This window comes from Boleophthalmus pectinirostris, unplaced genomic scaffold (genome assembly GCF_026225935.1).
Source record: "Boleophthalmus pectinirostris isolate CB_2022bp ecotype Guang Dong unplaced genomic scaffold, ASM2622593v1 HiC_scaffold_3, whole genome shotgun sequence".
In the NCBI taxonomy this organism is placed as follows: Eukaryota; Metazoa; Chordata; class Actinopteri; order Gobiiformes; family Gobiidae; genus Boleophthalmus; species Boleophthalmus pectinirostris.
In genome coordinates this window covers 6616302-6625525 of record NW_026571299.1, presented here as the reverse complement: position 1 = coordinate 6625525, position 9224 = coordinate 6616302, and the positions used below count along the sequence as shown (strand labels likewise).

Sequence of the window (9224 nt, the reverse complement as noted above, 5' to 3'; positions counted from 1 at the left end):
GGTTGTTTTTTTGAGTCCCAAAAAGAGGACATGTCCAGGAAAAAGAGGACGTAAATCTACCTTATGTAAAATGCTGTAAATCGGACTTCTCCTGAACTTCTTCTGACCTTTTTAGAACTTACCTGGGAGTGGACTGAGCTCGAATCTGTTGGTTCTTCTCCAAGGTCAGTGTGATATTCAGTCTCTGCCTGTAGAACTTTAGAACCTCATGTCTCTTAGCAGCAAGGGCTTTTTTTCCCTGTAGTTAAAATTTTTTTGTGGGGTTTTGTGAAGATTTTTTGAAGGTCAGAACCAGAGCTGTAAAGAACACAGCCACACGGACCTCACCGCTTCCTAGGGCCGCAATCAAAATTTGACACCATATTTGACCAAATGTGCAGTTTTATTCAGTGCAGCAACTTGCCGATTTAAATCAGCAGTGGCGTCAATGAACAAACCCCTGTGAATACACACAAACTTACTTCCCTGTTAGACATAGTGTTCTTTTCTTTCACCTGTGGTTAAATACACTGTGAGGACTGTACAGGCTGGTGACAGCAGAGAAAAAGCTTTTTGAACGAGACACAGACTCACCTGCAGACCCAGACTCACCTGCAGACACAGACTCACCTGCAGACCCAGACTCACCTGCAGACAGACCCAGACTCACCTGCAGACAGACACAGACTCACCTGCAGACAGACACAGACTCACCTGCAGACCCAGACTCACCTGCAGACAGACACAGACTCACCTGCAGACAGACACAGACTCACCTGCAGACACTCACCTGCAGACAGACTCACCTGCAGACAGACACAGACTCACCTGCAGACACAGACTCACCTGCAGACAGACACAGACTCACCTGCAGACAGACACAGACTCACCTGCAGACACAGACTCACCTGCAGACACAGACTCACCTGCAGACACAGACTCACCTGCAGACACAGACTCACCTGCACAGACGGAGGCAGGTGCAGACTTGCCACTGATTTTAAGTTGATCCAAACTGCTTCCTCAGACTGTGTCAAAACAACCTGATAAAGACAGATGTGGTTTTAAAACTGTAGATGGAGCAAAAGATACAAAAGTTTTTAGCGCAGGGCCCTCAGAGATGTGAAATGAAAGATAAACATATTTGTATAGACATAAACAGAATTTGTATATGCCAGCACATGTGCAAAACAGAACAAGAAAAAAAACACTTTTCATAAATGACCTGATCAATGCTGTTTATCATTTACAGGAGTAATATGGGTCTCCGGCACTACTACTGTTCTATATACTCCTCCTACTACTACTACTACTACTACTCCTCCTACTACTACTACTCTTACTACTACTACTAATGCTACTACTACTACTACTACTGCTACTACTACTCCTCCTACTACTACTACTCTTACTACTACTACTAATGCTACTACTACTACTACTACTGCTACTACTACTACTCCTATTCCTACTCCTACTACTCCTCCTACTACTACTCTTACTACTACTACTACTACTACTACTCCTCCTACTACTACTACTCTTACTACTACTACTAATGCTACTACTACTACTACTACTGCTACTACTACTACTCCTATTCCTACTCCTACTACTCCTCCTACTACTACTCTTACTACTACTACTACTACTCCTCCTCCTACTACTACTCTTACTACTACTACTACTACTACTACTCCTCCTACTACTACTACTCCTACTACTACTACTTCTACTACTACTACTCCTACTACTACTCCTATTACTACTACTACTACTAATGCTACTATAACTACTCTCACTACTACTATTACACCTACTACTTACATTGGAAGCACTGCAGTGAATAGCAGCACCTCCCAGCCAACCACTCCGACAGGTAAGTGAGGGACTTCATCAGGAGAATCATCTTTGATTTTGGTTTTGTTCAGACCATGTTAAGATCAAGTACATTTCATAATGTCAATGCTGCCACTGTTACTACACTAGACTATTATTCCCTCTCAGGTAAAATAAAACCATCTGTGTTTTTCACTAAGTTTCATGTGTCTCCTCCAAGGGTCTAACTCCACCAGTGTCACCTCCAGCATTTTATCCCCGATCCAGCAGCTGCTGATCCAGTCACAGGTCAGTAGAGGGCGCTAGTAGCAGCAGCACAAGTACAAGTACTAGTAATAGTAATAGTACTAGTAATAGTACTAGTAGAAGTAGCAGCAGCAGAGTTTTCAGGAGTTGTGGAGGCAGCAGATGCAAACACTTCTCTTCATATCCCTTCATGTTACTGAAAGGGTTGTCAACTATCCCAGATAAAAAATACATAACACACAAAGTCTGTGTATTTGTAATTTATTTTATATATTTTATTATATATTCCATTTTTATTGTGCTGAATGAATAGTATAGTATATTGTTTGTGATCTAATGGTATATGCAGTACATTAAAACTACCCGGATGCCCTCCCACATGCTCCCCTCACTCCCCTCCCCTGCTCCCTGTATGAACTCAGCCTAAAGCAGCACTTCTACACACCTCCATTTCATTTTGTGACCAACTTATTCCCTCTGTGCTGCTTTGGTTAGTTAATAAAGTGAGTCACCAGAACTATCAGAGCTCTCGCTCTGCACATCAACAAATGTGTTCTGTATCACTTCAATACGGACAAAGATTCTGTTTTCCAATTATGGAGTGATTCCACATTTTATGTAGCAGAAGAAGAATAAGTTGTATTTTATAAATTCAGTCAGAACACAGCACTCAAACTGTTATGATACTAACACTGTATGTTTTGTATTGTATCACCAGAATTTGAGCTCTGCAGAACTGAAGGTGTTTGTTGAAAAGCTCTCTCAAAATGTTACTTCTCTTCAAAAAAGAAGTTCATAATTCAGCTTCTACCATCTTGGCAGTTGTTGACATCCTTAAAGCGACTTCTGCTGTTAGGACTGAGGTCACGGCTCCAATCATGAAGGTGCTGATGTCTGGTTTGAGTAGATATTACATAAAATATCATTACATTTAAACAGTATCACTGATGCTCCTCTTTTGTCTGTAGAATGTTCTGAAGACAGTGGATGTCCTTGTTTCTAAGGAGGCATTCGGCTCCTGGCACTCTCTGTCTCCAAACAGCAGCTTCAATGCCACCTCCAACCTCCTGAGGGCGCTGGAGGATCTGTCAGCACCTTTAGAAGGAGAGATCTCCGTCTCCACTCCACACATACAGCTGAAAAAAAGCAGCTTCAACAGACCTTACACAGAAGACCTGAGCCCCACTGTTTATATTGAGATCCCAGACACACAGAGAGATCCCAGACAGACAGGTGCCTTCATCACCACCATGACCTTCTCCACACTGGGCGCTCTGACGCCCTCCCCTGTCCTCCCATACTCAGACAACGGTACCATCAAAACAGACGTGGTCCTGGTCACAGTTCACCAGCAGCAGATCCATGACGTGGATGTGACGTTCAAGATGAAGACCTTCTCTTCAAGTTTGCACCGCTGTGTGCACTGGGACCATAAGCTGAAGGGATGGACCGATAATGGATGTTACACTAAAAGAAAAGACACGACTGTGTTTTGTCACTGCACTCGCCTTAGCAGTTTCTCAGTTCTGGAGACTTACGTGCATATACCTTTTAGAGAATATGGATATAGTACACATGTTTTAGTAGGAGCCGGAGTAAATGCATTCTGCATTCTGATATGCTTCTTACTGGAGGGATGTTTTTGGAAATTACATAAGTACAAACCCCACCTCTCTGATGAGACATGTGACCATCATAAACACGGCCCTCTGCCTGCTGGTGGAAGACTGTATCCTCATCTCTTTATCGTATGATTCTGTCACCTTTTCCAATCACTGGGAATGTGGCTCCTTAATATTTTTCTGGAACTTTTTTGACTTTTCCTATTTCTTCTGGATGCTCGTCTCGAGCCTGCTGCTTTACTGCACAACTTCCTTGACCTTCTCCAACATGTCCAATGTTAAAATGTTCACCTATGGTTTTGCTGTGGGGTACGGACCTCCACTGCTGATGGCCACCATCACAGTAGCCTTCACAGCACCACAAGGCCTGTATGTCACTGAGGACGGCTTGTGTTTACTGGTCAAAGGAAGCTCCAAGACTTTTTTGTACTTGGCTGTACCAGTGCTGACCATAGTGCTGGCCAACTTAGTGCTGCTCAGTGTGGTTCTGTCCAGAATAGTCCGCAATAGCAGAGCGGTTATCAGGGTGGCTAATGGCAAACTACTGGTACGCCTGGTCTTTCTTCTGATCTCCTTCCTGTTGTTTGGGCTGCCTCGTGTAATTGCCCTGTTTCAATTCAATGTGTATTCTGGATCAACTGCATCCAAGAGATTGTACATCACCTTTGCAATCTTCAATTCACTTCAGGTGTGTAGATAACAGGCTTGTGTTGTTTTAAAGAGCCAAAAGTGTCCCTCCTCTGTGTCCTGCAGCATCACAGCAGCCTCCAGGGGGCGCCAGGCGAACACAGCAGGAAAGGTCTCACTCTCAGTCCGCTCTGGTGTTTCAGTCGCTGATGAAATGGTTGTGGAAAGTGGAAAAACAAACCCACAATCCAACAGTCCTTTACTTGTGACCTTTGAACTGCACATGCTGCACTTCTTAATTGGTTAAAATCCCATGATATGATGTTAAAAACTGAGCTCAAAAAAGAAAAAATGTTTCAAAAGCCACTCAGTGTGTGAGGCAAGTAGCCACAAAAGCAGCCAACCACTCAGTAGCCCCGGGAATAATATATGATCCATGTTATGTTGCTGTATTTTCATCAAAAACAGACCTGGAGTTGAGGCCGTATACATGGGGCTTCTGGTTAATTGAAGGCGTGGTTGAGATAAGCTTGTGGTTGGCTGGAGAGGAGGTTGAGGCGTGAGGCGTGGTCCAGCTCCTGAATCTCAGTTAATCAGTATATAACAACATAACATATTTAATGTTAATAATAAAACTTACTTTTGTAGATGGTCTTGAAGCTGAACTAGAGACAGAGGGGATAGTTGAGATAGGCTTGTATAAATGGGGCCTCTGTGTAATACATGAATCACAAATTTCAGACTTCCGGTCATCGCACAATCCATAGTGGGAAGGATCATCCGAAAAAGTGACCATCAAATCGCCATGTTTGATTTCCCAGTGTGATGTGTCTATTGACAAAGTCGATCTTTTCAAGTCTTTTGAACCATATTGCTTTTGTTTCTGGTTCTGAATATTGTCATATTTTAGTTTTGGGATTCAGACATCATAATTGTGTGGTTTTTAGATGTCCTAACAGCGGAAAATGGGCTTTGGAAATTTGCGAACTCCATAAGTGCAAAAGGGAATCAGTTCTATGTGACTGCAAACCTCTGTTCAAACTGTTTCCCAAAGAAATTGAAAAATAGTGAAAGGTGAAGGTGATGGGCAGTATTTATCCACAGGAAGGACAAAAAAGGAAACCTTTGACTATCTAAGAAATCATCCTGAGTTTGCAGAGAACATTTTGTATTTGGAGCGCCATCAAAGCAAAATCCCAATCCCCCACTCAACGTTGGTTAAAAATTTAAAAGGTCAACATCAAAGTGAAAGGGCCGGCTGTTCACCAAGAAACACCTTCCACTGCAAAGCGACCAAGACGTGATGTTGCTGTAAAAAAACAAGAACAAGGAAGTGCAGCTCAATCTGTTTGTCTTCTGCACCTCTCACTTAACAAAAACAGAATTTTGCTTCGATGGATCTCCACATACAAAATGTTCGCTGCAAACTCGGGATGATTTCTTAGGCAGCCAAAGGTTTCCTTTTTTTTTTTGGTCTTTCCTGTGGATCTGTCCTGCCCATCACCTTCACCTTTCACTATTTTACAATTCTGTTGGGAAGGGAAACAGTTTGAACAGAGGTTTGCAGTCACACACATCTGATGTCTGAAGCCCATTTTTCGAGCCGTTTCCCAGTGTTTGGACATCCAACAACCACACAATTACAATGTCCGAATCCAAAAACTAAAATATGACAATATCAGAACCAGAAACTAAAGTGATATGGTTCAAAAGACTTGAAAAGATCAACTTTGTCAATAGACGCATCCCACTGGGAAAACAAACATGGCGGTTTGATGCTCACATTCAGAAAATCCTTCCCAGTATGGATTGCGCGATGACCGGAAGTCCAAAATTCATGATGTATGTATTGAAGGTGTTTTGCTGGAGAGGAGCAAGTGTAGATGGGGGTAAGTGCAAACAGAGGTTTTCTGAGCAGTCAAGTCTCAAATGCAGGACAACACGGGGTTACTTAAACATGCAAGAATCAATCTAAAATGACACATGAGTTACAACAGCCTCTTTCTGTAGTAAACACCTGCTTTTTTTTTTTCCAGGGATTGTGGATTCTGGTGTTTGGACCACTTTTCGATTCTAAGGTATGTTAAAGACCTTTGTAGATTTTCTTTATTAAATGGCCTGTACCTGATTTCAAACCATGAGTCAGGAACATGTTTGAAGCTACGTTTATACGGTGACAGTAGTGATGTCGAGATGAAGCCCCATGAAGCACTGAAGTGTTCCGTCCATTTGCTCGACTCTTGCATCGATGATTCAAGATGTTTCATTTGCTCCACTGCGACATCAAGTGGACAAAAAATGTATAACAGCCAGAGTGATAATAATAATAATAACAATCAACATGATCATCGTGGTTCTGATGGAAAGATTTATATTGAACAAATGAATGATTAAATATTTGAATGTTTGTGATATCAACATAAATTGTGAATTTATTAACATGGAGTCTGTGATCATAATATAATGGTCAGGTTAAAAGAAAAAGTAGACACTTCACCAGATTTTTTTTTTCTTTTTACAAGAAATATATTAGAGCAGGGGAAACACATTAGTAATATTGTTTGTTTAATGATGTCATTATTATTATATACTTTATTAGGAGATATCAGCTCAAAATGTTCCCAGACAGGGGCAAATATTATTTTTCTTGCTGGCTCCATTGTAAAAAAAAAAAAGAAAAAAAGAAAAAAAGAATCTCAAATAGAATGTACCAAACTCACAATAAACCAACACCACAAAATGTTTTGGATGAATCCGTTGCGTTCCTTTGGCCCTTATGTTTCGAATCGTGCGGCAAATTTGCAAACCACTTCGCGAGGCTTCGAACGTCACCACATACGTCACCGATACAAACCTCGATACGCGCTTCACCAGAGCCTTTCTCGATTACTCTGCACACGCTTCGAAGCCTCGACACGGAGGACACATCACTAGATTTTGGTCTGAACAGAAGACGCAAAAGTGGCGTCTTCACATTTTCTTCCGCGTTTAGACGGGAGGAAATCTGCGTGCATACGGTGACGCAAAAGTGTGTGGAATTCGATTGGGTATGCATGCCATCCGACATGTTTGTTTCTGTTTTTGTATGTGACGTAAACGTGTACACCGACGTGAGCAGATCTGACCAGAGTTTTGCATCATGGGCAGTGTGGATGNTGATGGAAAGATTTATGTTTATTGAACAAATGAATGATTAAATATTTGAATGTTTGTGATATCAACATAAATTGTGAATTTATTAACATGGAGTCTGTGATCATAATATAATGGTCGGGTTAAAAGAAAAAGTAGACACTTCACCAGATTTTTTTTTCTTTTTACAAGAAATATATTAAAGCAGGGGAAACACATTAGTAATATTGTTTGTTTAATGATGTCATTATTACTATATACTTTATTAGGAGATATCAGCTCAAATGTTCCCAAACAGGGGCAAATATTATTTTTCTTGCTGGCTCCATAAAAAAAAATCTCAAATAGAATGTACCAAACTCACAATAAAACAACACCACAAAATGTTTTAGGTGAATCCGTTGCGTTTCTTTGGCCCTTATGTTTCGAATCGTGCGGCAAATCTGCAAACCACTTCGCGAGGCTTCGAACGTCACCACATACGTCACCGATACAAACCTCGATACGCGCTTCACCAGAGCCTTTCTCGATTACTCTGCACACGCTTCGAAGCCTCGACACGGAGGACACGTCACTAGATTTTGGTCTGAACAGAAGACGCAAAAGTAGCGTCTTCACATTTTCTTCCGCGTTTAGACGGGAGGAAATCTGCGTGCATACGGTGACGCAAAAGTGTGTGGAATTCGATTGGGTATGCATGCCATCCGACATGTTTGTTTCTGTGTTTGTATGTGACGTAAACGTGTACACCGACGTGAGCAGATCTGACCAGAGTTTTGCGTCATGGGCAGTGTGGATGGAAACACTAGCGTATTCAGCTTTTCCACGCAATTTTTTGCATTTTTAAGCCCCAAAAACGCCATCATTGTCTAAACAAAAGACACTTCCAATAAAATATTTTGTCATTTTTACCCGCAAGCATTCTCCGGTGAACAGGCCCTTATATTTGAACCTTTAACCCCGCCCACTTTGTCCTTTCTGCTGCTGTGACATTCCACCATGAGCGATGTGTTAGTTATTACCTGAGAAAATGCTGTGCAAACTTGATTCTTTCTTTCACTCTCACTGAAGTAAAATTATTTATTTTTTCCCCAATAGATACGATTGATCATGTGCAAAATGTGCCAGAGAACTCCAGATGAGTAACAGTAAGTACACACTGTTATGACTTGTTAAAAAAAAACAACATTGTGTATATTTATGTCTAATTACCTCCTCCATCATCCCCCATCACCACCCTTTAGTCCTCCAGAGCGTAGTAAAATAATGATCCAAACTAGAAATGACTAACCTTAAATTATTATTTCTGTGCAGATTGTAGAAAGCCATGACTCAAAACTGTGTAAGTGTAAAAAACAAGACTGTGCACGCCACCCGGAGGATCAAGATGGGATTACATTTTATTTGCATTTTGTCATGCTCTGATCATAAAGAGGGATATTAACTGTTAACACATAATATATTTAGATCACCATGTTTGTTTTTCAGGTTTGTAAAGTTGTTGTGTACTGTTTTGCATCATGTTTTATATATTTCTGGAGAATTGTTGTGTGGGAGCATGGGTGACGCAGGCTCATGGGTGGAGCGTTCCACAGAATCTTACAGCTAACCGCAAACAGGGTTTGCATTGAGCCCAGAAAAGATCACTACTTAAACATGCATGGACGACATCTAAAAAAAAAAAAACTCTTCAGGCATCTTTTTGTTTTTATTATCACATTATAAAAGAATGAAATATGAATCAACATAACATTTATCTGCTCCACGCTCTGCTGGAGA

The 9224-nt window shown here is 41.2% G+C and overlaps 1 long non-coding RNA gene across 1 annotated transcript; it reads left to right on the top strand.

Moving 5' to 3' along the window:
* Positions 1 to 4304: 4304 nt before the first annotated feature.
* Positions 4305 to 8823, top strand: LOC129410961 (uncharacterized). Its single transcript, XR_008633074.1, has 4 exons — positions 4305 to 4374; positions 6350 to 6391; positions 8544 to 8593; positions 8760 to 8823. It is a non-coding gene; the product is annotated as an uncharacterized LOC129410961 (long non-coding RNA).
* Positions 8824 to 9224: the final 401 nt, after the last annotated feature.